This window comes from Cebus imitator, unplaced genomic scaffold (genome assembly GCF_001604975.1).
Source record: "Cebus imitator isolate Cc_AM_T3 unplaced genomic scaffold, Cebus_imitator-1.0 Scaffold111, whole genome shotgun sequence".
In the NCBI taxonomy this organism is placed as follows: domain Eukaryota; kingdom Metazoa; phylum Chordata; class Mammalia; order Primates; family Cebidae; genus Cebus; species Cebus imitator.
Genome location: NW_016107426.1, coordinates 2,585,487 through 2,605,304, shown reverse-complemented (window position 1 = coordinate 2,605,304; position 19,818 = coordinate 2,585,487). Strand labels below are relative to the sequence as shown.

General features: G+C 42.5%; 1 protein-coding gene and 1 pseudogene across 6 annotated transcripts in view; one reads left to right on the top strand and one right to left on the bottom strand.

Annotated features, from left to right (window-relative positions):
* The window catches only part of IGF2BP2 (insulin like growth factor 2 mRNA binding protein 2), a 176,943-nt gene that overhangs the window by 34,556 nt on the left and 122,569 nt on the right, over positions 1 to 19,818 (top strand). The gene's annotated exons all lie outside the window — the stretch shown is intronic.
* LOC108311103 lies at positions 8,945 to 9,594 on the bottom strand (annotated as a pseudogene).

Genomic DNA, 19,818 nt, shown 5'->3' with positions numbered 1-19,818 from the left:
TTAGACTTTAACAAGTCAGAAGAGGAAGTATTAATAGAAAGAATACTCCTCGAAATTACTAATCGAGGGTGGGTCCCCTTTCTGTACCCCCTTCCCCATCAAATTTTTTGCTAAGGCTGATGTAGTATCTGACACATAATTGGTGCTCCATGGATAAATGCATGTGTAGATGAAAAAGCTTGCAGTTTTTAGAGAATCATTGTTTATATCCTTGGTAACCTTTATGCTAAATAAATATGTATGCAATCTGTTTTTAACCCTTTTTTTTTTGGGGGGGGGGGAGTCAGAGTCAATCTGTCACCCAGGCTGGAGTGCAGTGGCATGCTCTCAACTCACTGCAACCTCTGCCTCCTGGGTTCAAGCGCTTCTAGTGCTTCTGGCTTCTGAGTAGCTGGGACTATAGGTACCTGCCACCACACTGGGCAAAAATTTTTTTTTTTTAAGACAGAGTCTCACTGTATCCCCCAGGCTGGAGTCCAGTGATGCAGTCTCAGCTCACTGTAACCTCTGCCTCCCGGGTTCAAGCGATTCTCCTGCCTCAGCCTCCTGAGTAGCTGGGACTACAGGTGTGCTAATTTTTGTGTGTTTAGTAGAGAAGGGGTTTTGCCATGTTGGCCAGACTAATCTCAAACTCTTGGCCTCAGGAGATCCACCTGTCTCAGCCTCCCAAAGTGCTGGAATTACAGGTGTGACCCACCACGCCCGGCCCTGTTTTTAAACTGTTTGTATTGAAGAGAAAAGCAGGTACTCAATTTCAAAACTAGTTGGACTTTTATTCTTTACAGCTCCTGTTTTAGAGGGGTCATAATTTGATGTTATCTGAACCCATTAAGTAATAATTTTTTTTTTTTGAGACAGATTCTTGCTCTGTTGCCAGGCTGGAGTGCAGTGGCGTGATCTTGGCTCACTGCACTCTCTGTCTCCCAGGTTCAAGCGATTCCCCTACTTTAGCCTCCTGAGTAGCTGGGACTACGGGCGCACGCCACCACACTCAGCTAATTTTTTCTATTGTAGTAGAGACGGGGTTTCACGATGTTGGCCAGGATAGTCTCTATCTCCTGACCTCGTGATAACACCCGCCTCGGCCTCCCAAAATGCTGGGATTACAGGCGTGTGTCACTGCCCCCAGTCATAATCATCTACTTTTAAACAGGATTTGCTATAGTTTGACGATTTGTCTATGATCATGTATTCAAGCAGATGGCAGTAACAGTAATATCTTTAGTAAGATGGACTTCAGTATGAGACGATGCTTCTGGATTTAGTGAGGTTCAGAAATAAAGGTACAGCCCCTCTTGTCTTCAAATACTTGAATGATCCATGCCATGTATAGGCATATTGCACCTCCCATGGTTCCTTTCCGTATTTTACCATCCTAGGGTAGTCCCCACTGTCACAGCTCCCTTTATTCTCCTTCCCTCCACCTCTGCCTTAGCAGAGCTGTAATAGAAGTGTGATATTGTGCTGGCCTAGAGCCAGAACCGGAGCAAAACTATTTTATAAAATGCAAAACTGTTTTTAGATGAGTTGTAATGGCTGCCCCATTCTCCTCACAATAACTACTGTTCTTGGCCTCTGTAAATAGAACTGCTAGTTTGTTCTTCAAAACTATGTAAAGCTGCTTACCTTTTCTTATCAGTAACTGCCAGAATTGCTAGCCTTTGCTTACCGGCAATTGCCAGACTAAGCAGCCCAAGCTAGTTCCATCCTGGCTCCTGTGACTTGTAATAAGTAACTAAGGTCTGTGATTTCCACCTTAACCAGATAATGTGTAAACAAATGTTTATCTTGACTTCTGTAAACCACTTAAGTAACAAACGGAATGACAAAAGTCCCCTGGCCCTTGGAATGTCCGGAGACCCCCACCCTCATCTCTGACCAGGAGGTAATTTACAGAATCCACTAGCCCTCGGAATGTCTGAAGCCTTTTCATCCCCATCCCCGCCCCTCACCCCCACTCCCAAGGTGGTTTTTTGGGTATAAAAAATCGTGGCACCCTCCTTTTGCCACCACAGGTTGGAGAGACGTGAGTCCTCTGTGGTCGCCGGCATAATAAGTGACCCTGCAATCTGGCATACTTTTGTCTTGTGGTAACTTTCTACGCTCCGGTCAAATACAACAGAAGAAGTGAAGAATTAGGAATGTGGGTGCCCGTCCCTGGAACCATAGCACTTTTGTTAGAATGTATTTTTGTGTAGAAACACTGTTATATGAATAATAGATTCTATGATACTTTAAGTGGTCAGTGGCTAGTTAGGAGACTTAAGTGTATTTCAAAATCAGAGTATTCCATTGTCTTCTCTCTGTTCTTCCTTCTAAAGATGACCCCCCTTGATGAGCCCTGTGAAAGATGGCCTTCAGGTGATGTCAGCTCACTGTGGTGCACACCCGGGGGAAGGGGCTCTCTTATCTTTATCTGGGTGTCAGCAGCTGTTAGCCCAGTGCCTGGCACAGAGAACATGCCCGGAGGTCCTTGTTGAATTTGGTTGAGGTGAAGGAAGAAAAACTTACACTTTCTCAATTTTCATTCTCAGATAAATTTCTTTTTTGAGATGGAGTCTTGTGCTGTATTTCACAGGCTGGGCGCAAGCTCCTGGGCTTAAGCAGTCCTTGTGCCTCAGCCTTCCAAGTAGCTAGGATTACAGCTAGAACGTAGGTCATGCTCAAGATTTTATGTTGAACTCGTCATCAAAGCTGGAAGTAGGACATGCAGTTGGATTTATTTATCGATCCTTTTATGTACTTATCAAAGATTTGTGAATCACCTGTGATATGCCGGGCACTGCCAGACACTAAAAACACAGCAGTGGAGCAATGCAGTTCCAGCGCCAGCCCTGTAGACAGCCTGGTGGGAGAATGTGGACTGTCATTAGACTAGCCGGGTCGGGGGTCGAGTGTCGTCTGGAAACTCCTGCCATTTTAGAAATGTATAAGCTGACCTTGAATAAGCCATTTCTAGTGGCAGAATATCTTTTCTTTCCTTAAATGCTAGTGATGAAAAGTAATTTTAAAATTGTTCAGAATTGTCCTTAACGATAAACTAATGCAGAACATGATATGGGCAGTTGACCACTACCTAGTCTTTGACTAGACAGTAATTCTTATTTCTCTTCCTTTCAAATAAAGTCTTACATTAACTTGAGATATTTTTGAAAGGTAACGATCTTTTTCAAGTACTCCGCTACTAAATTATTGTCTGAGTTTTCTATTAAGGCCAACATCAAGTTTCCTTGTGGCCAGTGACTAATTCAGATCACACTGTTTTTCTTCATAGCTTCCCAATCTTAGGTAGAATTGAGCAGATTTAACGTGAACAGCTTCCTCTGGTTTCACGTGGAAAAAACAATTTTAGGAAAGAAAGGCAAGAAAATGGTAATACAGAAATCAGCAAAATAATGGGTGATCGGTGCTGGGGTTGGAAGAAAGTGACATTTTTCTTGTTATTCTCTTCGTGGTGCAAGATTTCTTTCCATAGATGAGTATAATTTACGTGGGCTGTTTGAAGAGATTGCTTCTTAGCAGTTCCCTTAAAGCTCTTTGTTATGTATATCCTGAAGTCCGGTCACTTCTTCCCACTTGTTTTTGAGTATTTGATCTATACAGTGTAAAGTCACTTTTAAGATAAAAATTACTGCATTTGGGGGACTTTGGGGGACTCACTTCTGTTTAAAAGCAAAAATGATTAAACAATACATTATGTCAATCTGCCTGTTTAAGGGATTTGAGCACTCCTGGTAGCAAAGAGGTTTAACCTAGTTTCTCAGATGAAAACTAGAAATGGAGGAAGGAGGAGGAAGCAGTCCAGGGTGAGCTGAGAAGCTGGTTACCTTTAGCCTACTTCTGGGGTGACGCACATTATCCGCTAGGTCAGTCAGCCTCCTCAGCCCAAGCATTAAGATTCCTGGTTGCAGCTGGGCGTGGTGGCTCACGCCTGTAATCTCAGCACTTTGGGAAGCTGAGGCAGGCAGATCACCTGACTGAGTTCAGGAGTTCGAGACCAGCCTAGCTAACATGGTGAAACCCTGTCTCTACTAAAAATACAGAAATTAGCCTGACATGGTGGCAGGCGCTTGTAGTCCCAGCTACTGGGAAGGCTGACTAGGAGAATCAGTTGAACCTGGGAGGCAGAGCTTGCAGTGAGATTGCTCCACTGCACTCCAGCCTGGGCGACAGACTGAGGCTCTGTCTCAAAAAAAAAAAAAAAAAAAGATTCCTGGTTGCCTGTAACAGAAACTCACATGGTCTGGCTGAAGCAAAAGGGCGTTTTTTTTTTTTTTTGCTTACTTAACCAAACTGCGGGAAGAGCTGGAATGAGGTGGGTTTTAAGGACATTCTCAACCAGGGACTTGAAACACAACTGTGTGCCCTGTGCGGCTCCCTGCTCTGTCTCCCCACCTTTTCTCTCTTAGTGTTGGCTTAATTTTTGTCTTACTACAGAGAGGGTTCCTCCACATGGAAGGAGACGTGACTGTGGTCATGGCCAGTCTATAGACATCTTTACCGCTGTGATCTGAGAGAAAACAGTATTCTTTTCCCCAGCTTGAGTTTGACAGATCCCTGGGAAGAAGGCTCCCTGGCCTAGCCTAGGTCATGTGTTCGTGACAGTTCTAAGGGGTGCGTGATAGGCTCAGCTTGTGTCACATGACCAGGGAGGTCACACAGATTGATATACCCTGAGGGAACTGCTGTAAACAGATGGATACAGCAGTTTTCATGCATTTTTAGTCTATATGGGACTCAGTTCAAATAACTAGTTAGGATTCTTTCCCTAATTCATTGAAAATCTTGTACAGTCTTTGTTGATGCTGGTGCCTGTAATCCCGGCTACTCAGGAGGCTGAGGTGGGAGGACTGAATATTCACAGTGGCCTGTGAATAGCCTTTGCTACAGCCTGGGCAATGTAGTGAGACCCTGTCTCAAAAAAATAAAATGAGGCGGGGCGCAGTGGCCCATGCCTGTAATCCTAGCACTTGGAAAGCCAAGGTGGGCCGATGACCTGAGGTCAGGAGTGCGAGACCAGCCTTGGCAACATGGTGAAACCCCATCTCTACTGAAAATATAAAAATAAGCCGGGCATGGTGGTGGTGCCTGTAATCCCAGCTACTTGAGAGGCTGAGGCAGGAGAATTGCTTGAACCCAGGAGGTGGAGGCTGCAGTGAGCTGAGATTGTGCCACTGCACTCCAGCCTGGGTAAAGTAAGACTGTCTCAAAAAAAAAAAAAAAGTTGTTTGTCAGTTTTGGACTTTACAACCAGTAGACTTGAGGTTATGTTTCTATTTTACTCTGTTTTTCCATGGGAACCCAGACTAGCACCTTATGCTATAGTGTGTTCTGAAAAACTATGGTTGACTGACTGAACCAGTGGAATTAACATATCAAGGCATTGAAACATGCAGCTTTATTACTACTATTATTTTTAGAGATGGGTCTTGCTCTGTTGCCCAGCCTAAGTGTGCAGTGGCACAATCATAGTTCTCTGCAGCCTTGAACTCCTAGGCTCTAATGGTCCTCCCACGTCAGCTTCCTGAATAGCTGGGCCTATAGGTGTGTGTCACCATGTCCAGCTAACTTTTTATTATTTATAGAGATGAGGTTTCCCTATATTGCTCAGGTTGGTCTTGAACTCCTGGGATCAAGCGATCAGCTCACGTTGGCCTCCCAAAGTGTTGGTATTATAGGTATGGTCCACTGTACCCAGCTGAAACATACAACCTTGATGACAGGGATCCTAGAATCCATCTACCTTCAGTAGTTTCGGATATAATCTGGGGTCTCCCAAATCTAAGGATCCAGCAGTAAGGGAAACACTTTTTCACATTTCTAAATACCTGGCCCTGTTCTAGGAACAGAGGATACTTCACTGAAACAGATAAGGAAGGTCCTTGATTTCATGGAACTTAGATTTACGTGAAGAAGATCTTATATGCTAACTAGAAAGTAAAATTTCTTTTTGATTTTTGCCTGAAGTTGTATCAGTATAGAGCTTATCTTTTAAGAATGGGCTAACTCATGAATGGATCTGAAGCTCTGATTGTCAATATTTATCTTTAAGTCATTTAAAAAACAAGACAAATTATTAGTAAATGGTGTTGATCTGTTGGGGAAAATAAGTGAAAGGAGTTCTTGGGGCTGAAAATGCTGAGAAGAGCGTCCATCCGGGCTAAGAGCTCAGTCTTTATAGCTTCCAATCTCAGCACTCCCCTCGCAGTTTTATGACTTGTGCAAGCTGTTGTTGTTGTGTTTTTTGGGACGGAGTTTTGCTCTTATTACCCAGGCTGGAGTGCAATGGCGCGATCTCGGCTCACTGCAACCTCTGCCTCCTGGATTCAAGCAATTCTCCTGCCTCAGCCTCCTGAGTAGCTGGGATTACAGGCACCACCACCACGCCCAGCTAATTTTGTATTTTTAGTAGAGATGGGGTTTCACCATGTTGGCCAGGCTGGTCTCGAGCTCCTGGCCTCAAGTGGTCCATCCGCCTTGTCCTCCCAAAGTGCTGGGATTGCAGGCATGAGCTACCACGGCCAGCCTGCAGGAGCTCTTTTAGCCTCAAATTCTTCAGCTATCAAAAGAAAATATCTACTCATTTTTTTTTTTGGTAGGTATTGAACAAAAGTTAAATATTTTTAAAATGACTTTTTTTTTTTTTTAATTTAAATGGTACATTTTTATTGTGGTAAAATAAATATCAGCTTTACCACCCTAACCTTTTTTTTTTTTTTTTTTTTGGAAACAATCACTATGTTGCCCAGGCTGGCATGCAGTGGCGCAGTCTCAGCTCACGGCAACCTCTGCCTCCCAGGTTTAAGTGATTTTCCTTCCTCAGTCTCCTGAGTAGCTGGGATTACAGGCACGCGCCACCACACCTGGCTAATTTTTGTGTTTTTAGTAGAGATGGGGTTTCACCATGTTGGTTAGGCTGGTCTCAAACTACTGACCTTGTGATCTGCCCGCCTCAGCCTCCCAAAGTGCTGGGATTATAGGCATGAGTCACTGTGCCCAGTGTAACCATTTTAAATTGTGCGACTCAGGAGTATTAACGACATTCATGTTGTTGTGCAGCCATCGCCACCGTCTGTCATCAAATGCTCTTTGTCTTCTAAAACAAACTCTGTACCCATTAGATAGTAACTCCCCATTGCCCACCTCCCAGCCCCCGGCAACCACCATTCTACACATAGTTACTTTTTTAAAAATAAATGTTAAGATCTCAAAAAATGTTAGCTGTTGTTCCTCTTGATCAGAAGTCAGCAAACTCCAGCCCACAAGCCAGACTTGGTCAGTAATCTGTTTTGGTACGGTCCTTGAACTAAGAAAGGCTTTTACATTTCTAAAGGGTTTTAAAAACAAAACAAAAAATAGAGAAGAATTGCCTCAGAGGCAGTATGTGGCCCACAAAACCTAAAATATATTTATTATCTGGTCCTTTACGGAACAGGTTTCTCACCCCTGCTGTACATCTAATCTTTTTTGATCAGTGAGTTCTTTAAGACTTTGATTATTCTGGTAGATCTCTTTTAAAGATAGAACAAAAAAAAAAGATTTTGATTAAAAAATTTTATATGTAGCTTTCCACATCTCTTAAGAGGGATGTGAACGTCTTGTCTAGACCAGGATCTCTCAATGGGGCCGTGTTGCCTCCAAGGGAGTGAACACTGGTTCTTGGGGGGAGTTAAATCTTAGCTGTTGTAATGACTTGCAGCCTTTCAAAGGACACTGTGCATCAGCAGATACAAAGTATATTTGTGGTATTAAAATTTCTTGGCGAGTGGTAGTAGGTGGCAATGGAGCTGTTTGAAAAAAGAAAGTTTAATTAGGCTAATTGGGGAGCAATAATGAAAAATAAGTTTGTAAAACACTGCATAAAACTGAATTCTGGAACACAGGGCATTTATCTTAATCTCTGAATACACCTGCATTTAGCAGAGAATTGAGAACATTTTCTTCAATCTATTAAATTTGTTATCTTGTAGTTGAATGAAGGAAACCTTAGGTCTACTTTAGTGACCAATTCAGTCTAGAAATGGCTTACACAGTGAATTCTACACCCTGGAATTTATTTATTTATAAAGAGGCAGGGTCTCACTTTGTTACCTAAGCTGGAGTGCAATGGCCCCATTGCAACTCGCTGTGGTCTCAAACTCTTGGGTTCAAGTGATCCTCCTGAGTAGCTAGGACTGTGTGCCATCAGGCCCAGCTAATTTTTTTTATTTTTATTTTTAGAGGCAGAGTCTTGATATGTTGCCGAGGCTTGTCTCAAACTCTAGGCCTCAAGTGATCCTCCTACCTTGATCTCCCAAGTTGCTGGGATTATAGACATGAGCCACCATACTCTGGACATTTTATTTTTAAAAACATCTTTTAGATCCTTTGGAAGTTTGTCAGATGCTTAGTCTCCCTGATATATCAGACAGATGCTTCTTGCCTATTAGACTAGAATTCTTTTTTTTTTTTTTTTTTTTTTAAATCACTTGTTATTGACACAGTGAAATGAGTGTCTAAGTGCTGGGGTATAAAGATCCCTAACCCGAAAGCTCCATGTAAGCTCCTTGCAGTCATGTCAACTCTTTTATTAATTTTTGTTTTTAAGAAGGAGTCTCACTCTGTCGCCAGGCTGGAGCACAATAGTGTGATCTTGGCTCACTACAGCCTCTGTCTCTCAGGTTCAAGCAATTCTCCTGCCTCAACCTCTTGAATAGCTGGGATTACGGGTATGCATCACTACGCCTGGCTAATTTTTGTATTTTTAGTAGAGACTGGGTTTCGCCATGTTGGGCAGGCTGGTCTTGAACGCTTGACCTCAAATGATCTGCCCACCTTGGCCTTCCAAAGTGCTGGGATTGCAGGCGTGAGCCACTGTGCCCTGCTCATGTCAGGTTTTTTTTGGGAGGAGGGGTACCATATTTCTTTATTTGAAGAAATGGTACACAGAACTTAAATGGATGTGTTGGTACAACTTAGAGAAAAGGTGAAGGAAACCCCAACATGCATGCACTGCCTTGGTGACCAGGGAAGTCACCCTGTGGCTATGGGGAAATTAGCCTAAGGCCTAGCTTTCATTATCACTGTCTCCCAGGGTGTGCTTGTCAAAGAGATATTCTGCCAAGCCAGATTGGGGTGCTCCCATCTTGTGCAGGCTGGCCACGTGGTTACCCAATTCTTGGATGGATTTCACCTGCTCATTCAGGTAATGTGTCTCAATGAAGTCACACAAATGGGGGTCATTTTTGTCAGTGGCCAGTTTGTGCAATTCCAGTAGTGACTGATTCACAATTTTTCCCAAATGTAATGCACACTCTGTCGCATTCAGCCTGCTACCCCAGTCATCATGGTCTGGATTCTTGATACCCTGAAGGAAGACATGGCCACCTCGTTGGTTCTGCAGCTTCATCAGTTTCTCAGCAGTTCCCTCTCCTCATGAAATTGGTGAAGAAAGTATTTGGCAAAGTTCTTCAAAGCCACATCATCGTGGTCCAAGTAGTAAGACATGGACAGGTAGACATAGGTGTAGAGCTCCAGGTTGATCTGGCGGTTGATGGTGGCCTCTGAGTCCTGGTGGTAGTTCTGGCGCACCTACGAGGGGATCGTGGTCGTCATGGCAGCGGCTAAGGAGAGGCAGCGTGGCGGCTATGGTGGTAGCTGTGCGCGGTGCTGGAGCGGTGCTGGGGGCCTTGAGGCAGTCCGAGGGTGCGGTGTCGAGCTGACGGAGGACTGGCTATGGGCGGCTGGCCGCGGTTCCCTCCAAGCACTGTTGGAGCAGGAAACTGTGTCAAGTCTCCACAAAGAACGTTTGGCTGTCAACTCTTAGTTGAAAAGAAAACACAGGTATATCATGATCTTACCTGAAAAATTAAGTCTGATTTAGAATACATAAATTTTGATAGCAGACCACTGAAATGTCCGGAATTTAGGTCATCCTGACTTGCCTCACCGCCACAGACCGTCTTAGGCATCTCTGTGTCCCCAGTGCCTCGCACACAGTAGGTGGTTAGTGAATGCACCTCTGGGACTGGCGGTACTGGTGATATTTCTGCAGATGCGCACTGTACCCTGGAGTCCTTCCTCCTTACAATTTTTCTTTGGCCCAGCTTGCCCTCTCTCACAGACCCATTCCTGTACACACAGCCTGACTTGGTTTCTGCCACGAGTTGGCCTTTTCACCGCTTTTGTGGGGTTTGATGATGAATAGCAGGGGATCGCTGGAACAGCATTCACTGCATGGGGAAGGTGTTCACAGCATGAGCAGTGCTGATGCAGCAGTACCCAGCCCTGTGGCTGCTCAGAGGGTAGTGTGTGGAGGGTCCCTAAAGAGCAGCGTCACGGATTCATGCCTCCTGCTGTGCTGCGGTGGCGTTTGACGGGAGGGATGATCCATTCCAGTCAGAGTGCTGAGTGCTGAGGAAACTTCACAGAGATCCAGCAGTCAATGTTCCTCATATATCTCTACTGAAATTCTCTTCAGAGCAGGATGTGCCAGGGGATGGAGGAGATTTCGACCAAAATGACTTCTGTAAATGCAAAGCTTATCTCCTGCTTTATTTATTTACTTACTTATTTAGAGATGGAGTCTCACTCTGTTGCGATCTTGGCTCACTACAACCTCTGCCTCCTGGGTTGAAGTGATTCTCCTTCCTCAGCCTCCCGAGTAGCTGGGATTACAGGCATGTGCCACCACACCCGGCTAATTTTTTGTATTTTTAGTAGAGATGGTGTTTTACCATGTTGACCAGGCTGGTCTCGAACTCCTGACCTCAGGTTATCCGCCTGCTGTGGCCTCCCAAAGTGCTGAGATTACTGATGTGAGCCACCTTACTTGGCTGTTATTTAATTTTTTTAAATTTTAAAATATTAACAAATAGTGTATGTTTTTCATATGTATGTATAATAACGTGTTTCTGGCAAGGTACTCTACTGTATGTTTGCTTTAATGTAAAAATATCAAAAAATATTTTAGAACCTCACAAGGGGTTGATGTTCCATGAAAATGTGATGTCCTTCATAATAAACTGGGGGGAAAGTGGACTACACTCTTCCTGCATCCGCAGCCCACTGCTCCGAATCCCTGGGAAGTCTTACATCATAGGTGGAGAAGCATAGCTCAGCTACTGGTTATGCACAAATAGGTGCTAACCACTTCAGCCACTCAGGTCTGGGAAGTGGAGGTCTGTTTTTACATAAAGTGATAAAGACAATGAGGTACAGCGGCAACCTTTGGCTGGTGACAAAGTAATACCTCTTGTAGGTTTTTTCTGGTTTATGTCCTGGAGTTTGTAATCACCTGCTGGGTTGGAATCCCTGGGAACCCTTTGTCCTGCCCTCAGGGGTGAGAATTTCACTTTTGCTGATCTTAGCAATCACGGTGGCTTTCCATCACCTTAAGTCCTCCTTCGCCTCTGCAGAGCTCCCTGTAACCCTGGAGAGGCTCAACCCATTCTCCTTCCTGAGGGCCACTGTGGAGTTAGACCTTCCCTGACCTTAGCAGAGGCATCAATCTGTTTTCAGTAAGAGTCCAGATGTTTTGAAATCTGTGTAGTGAGGAGATCATTCACTTTTATTGCTGTTCATGGAACAAGAGGGACCACTCAGGGTTTGAAAGTATCTCGTGTGTCTCAACTGTGAATCATATATTGATAACCTTTAATCTCATCACTGTCCTTTTATCCATAAGCCTTCATAAATTGTCTAGTTTTGCCATGTTTTAGTGGAATTAAACTTGAACTAAAAACTATGTAATTAAGCAGAACTACTAATTGTGTTAGTAACTTGCTAACCCAAGGCCCACAGCTGACAGGTGGTTAATCCCTGCTATATAACGTCTTCATATGTGTCCTTTAAGATGGAGTTTAAAAAGTAACCACCACAAGACTTTGGGAGAACATCTCAGGTGGGTGTTATTTGGTGACCATGTTAGAAAGCCAGTGACTCCCACCTCCCAGTCCCCACCCTGGGATCCTGGTGTCCTTCATGTCGGCTCTTCTCTATGCAAGCCCTGTACTCTGTGTGTCTCATGCTTTGACATGTTCTAGCCACTGTGTGGACACAGTCATACAGCTATTTTCAGATAAGGCCAGTGTAGGTATGCCCGTTAATTTACAGTCTGTGCTTATAGTTGATAAAATTACTAGGAATAACTATTTTTTGGTGACCACCTTGTAAGTGCCATGGCGTAGTAGAAAGCCCGTTCCAAAGTGTCTCAAAATTAGTGGGTGGTAATATAACTTTCTATGTGTAAATGAATGTGAGTTTCTTGTACATGGTACATTAGAGAACACCACGCTCAAAAGGTTAATTCGAAGCAGAGATAGTCAGTGAAACCTGTCTCAAGATTGTTTGAAGCAAACATATGATGCTTCTGTTGTAGTTGAATGTCAGTGTGATGGAGAGGAAAAGGGGCAGATTTTGGAGTCATGGATCAATGTTAGAAATTAGCTGTGTGATTTTAAGTGAGTTTTAAATATCTTCCACCTGTTTTTTTCTCATCCAAGAAAAGGGAGTTGGGGGCTAATAATTCTCTACATCATTAAAAATTTCCTGGGACATTAAGTTCCTGGCATAAAGAGGGTGTTTTTAGCAGTACTCACTACTGAGGCAATCTCTTCACTCTTTTCTTCCTGAAAGAAGGAAGGAGTTGTCTTACTCTACTGAGTCAGGGTTTAAATTTAGCAAGATCTCAGAGCCAGTACATATGTTTAAATGGTTATGGGAAATATGCCTTCTATTTGAAATGAGCTGTGTTTGATTCATATTTTTATACTCTCTCTATATATATATTCTGTCCAATTCTAAAATATTTCAAGTAGCCAATTCACTTCTTAATCATACTATGAACTCCCAGGGCCTTATCCCACAAATGCAGCCCTGGTTAGAACTATTCAAAGAGCCTTTGATGCTTCAAACCCACTAACCCCATTTTGCACATTTCCCAAAAGCAAACATACTCATGCATATACACGCACACACACATGCACACACATACACACACAAAACTTGTGACCCACTTTTGGGAACAATGTTAAAGCAAACAAACAAAATTCTTAGAAAGTTGTGATGTGCCTAAAATAGTTGGATTTTTAAATGATTGAGGAACTTTTCCCATAAAACTTGGTGCTTGCTGCTATAAATAGAGGCATATATATGTGTCCAGAGATGCTTCTCTGTAGTCACAATGCGTAAAATTTGAAACATGCTGCAATAAATGTCCACTTTGTAATGTCCACTTGTTTATGCTTATGGATTCCCTTCAAGAAGTCAGTATTGTATTATTTTAATATCCAGGATCCACTGGTAGCCTTTTAACCCTGTTAACACCAGACCTTTAAAACGAGTTTAACTTCACAAAGCCTGTAAGTCAGGTTGAGAATATTCCACATGAAAAGCTTCCAGGTGTCACTTACCTTTAGAAATGGGATTTTTCAGCCCATTGTTCAGGACAGACAACTAGATTCTCCCTTTTGTCCCTGCTCCTCAGACACTTTACACGTCAGTAGGATATTTCTAATGCGTTATCACTGTTGAAGCTGGGAGATGGATACATAGTATTTGTCTATTTTTGTATTTGTTGAATTTTGCCCCAATAAAAACAGACTTTTTTTTTTTTTTTTTTTTTTTTTTTTTTTTGTTTATTTTTTTTTTTTTTTTTTTTTTTTTTTTTTTTTTTTTTTTTTTTTTTTTTGGGAGATAGAGTCTCTCTCCGTCGCCGGGTGCCAGGCTGGAGTGCAGTGGCACAATCTCAGCTCACTGCAACCTCCACCTCCCGGGTTCAAGCAGTTCTCCTGCCTAAGCCTCCCGAGTAGCTGGAACTACAGGCGTGCACCACCACACCTAGCTAGTTTTTATATTTTTAGTAGAGACGGAGTTTCACCATGTTGGCCAGGATGGTCTCAATCTCTTGACTTCGTGATCCGCCCACCTTAGCCTCCCAAAGTGCTAGGATTACAGGCGTGAGCCACCGTACCTGGCCAAAACAGACATTTTAAAAAATGCAGAGTAGCTGGTGGAATTCATCCTTAATCTACTTTATGTTGAGAATAGGGCATTAGTATTTTTTTTTTTCCAGTCTATTTCTTGGGTTCTTCAAGGCAAGATATTGGAAAAGTTAAAAAACTCAATCAGATTTTAGATCCCCAAAGTATACATATTATTTGAATTCTAATGTTTCTCCTGAGAATTTCTAACCTGAAGCTGCCTAAAAACTGCCTTAAAATGTTGATAGGTATTACATTTAAATATGGCAGTGTGGCAAATGTGGTGTAATTGAAATAATAGAGGACCTGGAATCACCAGATGTGAGCCAAGATCTGGCTTTGCTGCTTACTGGCTAGAAGGTCCTTGGACACATCATGCAACTTTTCCAAGCTGGTTTCTTCGGCTATAAAATGGGGACAGTATGTGCTCTGTACATTTCTTAAGGATCTTAAAAATATATTATGATACATAGTCTGGTGAGTAATTCGTTTTCAGTAGAATTCATATCTGTGGGAATATACAGCAGTAGACGGAATCACATATATGACATGCTTTCAAGTAGCTCATAGATAGATGAGAAAATCTACTTTTCTGTGTATACACAGAAAAACAAACATCCTACCACTTTTAAAGACATTTTTAAATAGTGCAGAATATACCCAGTACCAGCTGAATGTGTGGTGTGTTGGAGAAAAAAATGGTCCGTCCCAACGTGCCTAATTTGCAAATAGCTACAGTTTGCCAAAGATCTTTTTTTTTTTTTTTTTTTTTTGAGACGGAGTTTTGCTCTTGTTACCCAGGCTGGAGTGCAATGGCGCGATCTTGGCTCACCGCAACCTCCGTTTCCTGGGTTCAGGCAATTCTCCTGCCTCAGCCTCCTGAGTAGCTGGGATTACAGGCACGCACCACCATGCCCAGCTAATTTCTTTTTGTAGTTTTAGTAGAGACGGGGTTTCACCGTGTTGACCAGGATGGCCTCGATCTCTTGACCTCGTGATCCGCCCGCCTCGGCCTCCCAAAGTGCTGGGATTACAGGCTTGAGCCACCGCGCCCGGCCCAGATCTTTAAATTTCTGTCCATCTTTCTGCAGCCTTATCCTGACTATATCTTCTCTCCATAAACTCATTTGGCCTAAGGAACTGTAGAGCTGCTTGTAAAATATTTGTCCCACAGATGATAAGTGATGTATTCTCCTTTCAGTAAATAAGCAAACAGAACATTATAATCCTCTTTTAACCTCCCACCCCTAATCCAGGCTCCTGTCCTCCCTTCCCAGTTGTAACCACTGTTTCCTTTCGTTATCTGTCTTTTCAGACCTTTTCTCTTCCTTTACACATGCGTGTATGTATCCAGAGAGAATACATAATGAGGCATTTGTGTTTCTTTTCTTTTGCTTTAAACAACTGTCATACTAAGTGGAACATTCTACAACTGGCTTTTTTCACTCATGTCTAGAAGAACTTTCCGTGATCTGGCTCATTCATTTTAGCCTCTGTTTACTATTCTGTATTGGTTTGTTTTGCCATTTGCCTATTGTTAAGCTGTTTCCAATTCCAAACATGCTGCAGTAAACATCTTTGTAATATTCAATTATTTATGCTTATATACAAGTATTTCTCTAGGATACGGATTGACAAGTGGAATTCCTAGGTCTTAAATTATATACCTTTACATTTTATTGGTTAATGGCGAATAACTCTCCCAAGTAAAATGAACACTGTATTTCACACTTTGCTTTCTTCCCACCTTTTCAGAACGGCAATTAGGAGAAGCTTTCAGAGGACAGTTATGGTGGTCTAGAGTAGACCAGAGCTTCTGAAACCTCAGCATGTAGACTCCTTACCTGGGGATTTTGTTAAAATGTAAATTGTGACTCAGTAAGTTTGGAATGGGGCCTGGGGGTTTTAGTTCTAACAAGCTCCTAGGTGATGATCAGGGACCACACTTGGAGTAGGGAGAATCTGGAAAACATCTTGCTCCGGTTCATTTTTTTTATATTGCCTGGAAGTCACTTTCTGTGTGTGTGCACATGCATTAACTCAGGGACACAAGCATGTTTCCTAGGAAGCTACATTTTGCCAGAAGAATTTGGACCATAGCCCCCAGTCGTCTTGACCTTTAAAGTTAGATACTGTGAACACGTATGGCAAAATGTTGATGGTGATTGACACTGGGTGATGGGAGCGTGCAGATCTGTTGTATGTCTCCGGTTTTGTGCAGATAATTTTGTGGAAATGTTCACAATACACTTTGCAAATAGAAAAAAGGATCCCTTTGAAGTTTGCGTTATTCCTAAAGATTTTCAGCTTGGTACATGCTGCCATGCCTTTCCTAGATTTCCTGTGGTAGATGATTTGGAACTGTTTTATTTTACTCAGTAGTGTATTTTGACTCATGAGTTTTAATTTTAGCATATCAAAGTATTTCTAGAAGTTTAAAAATAACTGCAAAAAAGGGAGCTTTGTTCCATATCTGCCTACCTTAGCGGCTACAGTCAAATCACCCTGTCTTCTTTATTCAAGAGAGGATACTATAAAGCATGGCATCTACCGTGATCACTGCATGATAGTGTGTTAGCCCCGGAGGCACTTTAGACAGCCTCTAAGGCCAGAGTGCCCATGTTGTTTTATTGGTGATTGTCTGATCACTGTTGTGTAAGGCTTTGGGGTCTCATCTGGGTTCGACAGAAAAGATTTCTGTGATTAGCTGGCAATGTCAGTCAAGGTGTGCTGGATTGGAAAATTACAGCACAAATAGCATGTATTGGTTGACTCTGGTTCAGTGAAAGCAGTTATTTTATAGTTGAGAAAACAGGACTCTGCCTCTTGGGTTCAAGCGATTCTCCTGCCTCAGCCTCCCGAGTAAAATGTACATGACCTGCCTTGGGTTCCTGGTTAGCAGAAGAGCTAGTCCTATAAAACCAAGCGTCCGGATTCCTAGTCTATTCCCTTCCTACTATCCCATCCTGATGATGAGACTCTGAGTAGCTATAGAGTACTTGCATGTTGAAGCAACTTGGTAGAGTGGAAGACATTATTTACCTTTTTTAAATAACTAGGTGATCTTGGGCAAATCCGTTAATCCTGAGAAAGAATATATAGCAGGTCCCGAATAATGTCATTCCATTTCACGTTGCGTCACTATAACTTTGTCAAGAAAAAAGTTGATTCCTGGGGCTAGCCACTGTGTAGAATGTGCACGTTCTCCCTGTCTGCGTGGCTTTTCTCTGGGTACTCCAGTTTCCTCACATATTCTAAAGATGTGCACATTAGGTTGATTGGCGTGTCTAAGTTGTCCCAGTCTGAATGAGTGTGTGAGTGTGTGTGAGTGCCATGAGATGGAACGGAGTCCTGCCCAGGATTGCTTCTGGCCTTGTGCCCTGAGCTGTGAGGATAGGCTCCAGCCAGTCTCAACCTTGTATTGGAATAAGGAGGTTGGAAAATGAATGAATGAATGAATATAAAATTATTGTAAAATAAAAGTAGATGGTAATCATACAAGTGCATGACAGTAAATGATGCAGCATGAGAATACTCAGCGAGCCTCCACATTTGTGATTTTTTGGTTTTTTTTTTTTTTTTCTTTTTTTTTTTTTTTTTTTTTTTTTTTTTTTTTTTTTTTTTGGATGGAGTCGCGATCTCAGCCCACTGCAACTTCCCACTCCCTGGTACGAGTGATTCTCCTGCCTTATCCTCCGGAGTAGCTGGGATTACATATGTGCACCTCCATGGCCAGCTAACTTTTTTTGTATTTTTATTAGAAACAGGATTTCATCATATTGGCCAGGTTGGTCTCAAACTCCTGACTTCAGATGATCCGCCTGCCTTGGCCTCCCAAAGTGCTGGGATTACAGGCGTGAGCCACTGCGCCTGGTCCTTGTGATTGTTATTGAACTGTGTGGTGATAGGAGATGCTCCTTACAATTTTAGCTTTTTTGTTTTATTCCTTGATTTAACCCACCATGATTATGACTGACATCACTCACTGATTCACTGAAAATTGGGTAAATAATTATCTTATTTTTATGAGTCTTTCTTAGATGTGTGTATAGCTCATTTATTGAAATGTTTTAAATTAAAATTGTTTTGGGTATTTATTTGGAAGTTCGGTGATTTTGTTTTTGTTGTTCTTGTGGGTCAGTTCTCTCTATTCCATACTGTCTGTCAGCCAGGCTGGAGGGCAGTGGCGTGATCTCGGCTCACTGCAGCCTTGACCTCCTGGGCCCAAGCCGCCATCTTGCCTCAGCCTCCTGAATGGCTGGGACTACAGGCATGAGCCACCATGCTTAGCTAATTTTTTTGTTTTGGCTAATTTTTTATAAAGAGACAAGATTTGGCCATGTTGCCCAGGCTGATGGTTTTGTGACCAGAAATATACCTTAAGAATTTAACTCTTCTTTATATTAACTAGCCTGTGGTAAATTAGTTTTGTTACACATCCTTTTGCTTAAAGTTGCCGTTTCCAAGAAGCTATTGACAACATTAAGCGAGGACTTCCTGTAGTTTCTTCTTTTGGAGGTAACTATCTCTCTTTTCACTTTGGCCGCTAGGAAGCTCAGAGCTGAACTCACAGCTCTAATGTAGCAACTCTATAGCACCTTTTTGACCTGAATAATTGTATTCTAACCCTACTTTCTTTCTCAGTCTGCTGCTGTCTTGACCTCCTAATCTAATTTCATGTTTTCTTTCCCTGGTGTATTCATTTAATTTATAGTATACTGTTTTATTGTATATCTTTACCATAAGCTGCCTCAAATATTTGTGAAACAGATGGTATATAAATAAAGAACATTGGAACGTTTGAGAAAGTTGTTGTTGACAAGACCGATGCAGATGAAAATAGTGTAGTTGTGAGAAAACGTTGGTTGCTGTGGCGTCTGCTCTTTTTTTCTCCCACGTACTCTTACCTCCCTGGCTGGTCCGTCTTTGTTACCTACAACCCCATGATGCCCCTGCTGTGGCTCTGGCTGCGTCCTGGACTCATCTCTTATCTCCACCTTCACCCTGGATTCACAAATGCAGATCTGTATTTCTGACTTCCTTCCTGCTGGATAGCTCCCATTGTCCCTAAAGTCCCTCAGCTCAGCACATTCAAAACTAGGCTCAACATCCTTTCCCCCAGATCCTGCCTGCCTGGATCCCAGTTGCACACCATCAACTCATTTCTCCAGTCAGTAACCTGGTCCTCACTTTTTACTTTTTCCATTTTCTGATCCTTCACATCTACTCCACAATGAAGACCTGTCACTTTAAATTATAAACATGTTGTGGGGTCTGTTCTCTCTACTCCATACTGTCTGTAAGGCTCTTTGGGATTTTTAACGTATTCTTGTCCACCATGGGGTTTTTAGTTTATTTTTATTTATTATTTTTAGAGGCAGTGTCTCACTTCTGTCATCCAGGCTGGAGTGCAGTGGCATGATCATACTACAGTCTTGAATTCCTGGGCTCAAATGATTTTCACATCTCAGCTGCCCAGGTAGCTGGGACTACAGGTGTGCACTACCACACCCAGCTAATTAAAAAAAAGTTTTTGTAAAGATGAGACCTCACTATGTTGTCCAGATTGGTCTCAAACTCCTGGGCTCAAGCGATGATCCCACCTCAGCCACCCGAAGTGCTGGGATTACAGGCATGAGCTGCCTTGCTTTCTGCCTGTTGTTAGGCTGTTTCCAATTCCAAACATGCTGCAATAAACATTTTTGTAATATCCTATTACTTACGCTTCTATACAAGTATTTCTCTAGGGTAGGGATTGAGAAGTGGAATTGCTAAGTCTTCAATTATATACCTTTACATTTTATTAGTGCTTGGACTGGTTTTTTTTTTTTTTTTTTTTTTTTTGAGATGGAGTTTC